The sequence below is a fragment of the Geospiza fortis genome, unplaced genomic scaffold (genome assembly GCF_000277835.1).
Source record: "Geospiza fortis unplaced genomic scaffold, GeoFor_1.0 scaffold313, whole genome shotgun sequence".
Taxonomy (NCBI): domain Eukaryota; kingdom Metazoa; phylum Chordata; class Aves; order Passeriformes; family Thraupidae; genus Geospiza; species Geospiza fortis.
In genome coordinates this window covers 195,102-195,808 of record NW_005054582.1, presented here as the reverse complement: position 1 = coordinate 195,808, position 707 = coordinate 195,102, and positions in this window count along the sequence as shown.

Here is a 707-nt window from a genome sequence, read left to right as displayed (position 1 = left end):
GCGGCGCCGGGGCTGCAGCTCAAGGTGGGTGGCGGCCCCACCCACGGGCTGGGTCAGGCCCCCTGTTGAAGCCCCTCCTGAAGCCCCCACGCACCTGCAGGCAGTGAAGTCCTCGACGGGCCCCGGGGAGCACCTGCGCAATGCTCTGTGGCACACGGGCCACACGCCCGACCACGTCCGCCTGCTCTGGAAGGACCCCCGGAACGTGGGCTGGAGGGACAAGACGTCCTACCGCTGGCAGCTGGCACACAGGCCCCAGGTGGGCTACATCAGGTAAGCATGGGGGGCGTGGGGGCCGTGACACCACAGTGCACCCCCAGTGGGACCCCACCGGTGAGGGGGATGCCGGGGAGAAACCAGCCCTAGAGTGAACCAGCCCTGATGATAACCACGAGTAAGGGTCCTGCGGATGCCCCTCAGGGGCAGGAGGATGCCCGTGAGGAGGCGTTGTGCCTCCTGAGACCACCCTAGTGTGGGGATGCCGGCCATGGGGGGGATCCAGCTCCGTGGGACCACCACAGTGTGGGGATGCCGGCCATGGGGGGATCCAGCCCTGTGGGACCACCGCAGTGTGGGGATACCGGCCGTGGGGGAGCATCCATCCCCTCAGACCACCGCACTGGGGGGATTTTGGCGGTGGGGAGGGTTTCTGCCCAGTGGGGCCGCAGCCGCGTTTCTCCTTTAAGGCTCCCGCCGGGGCGGCCGCG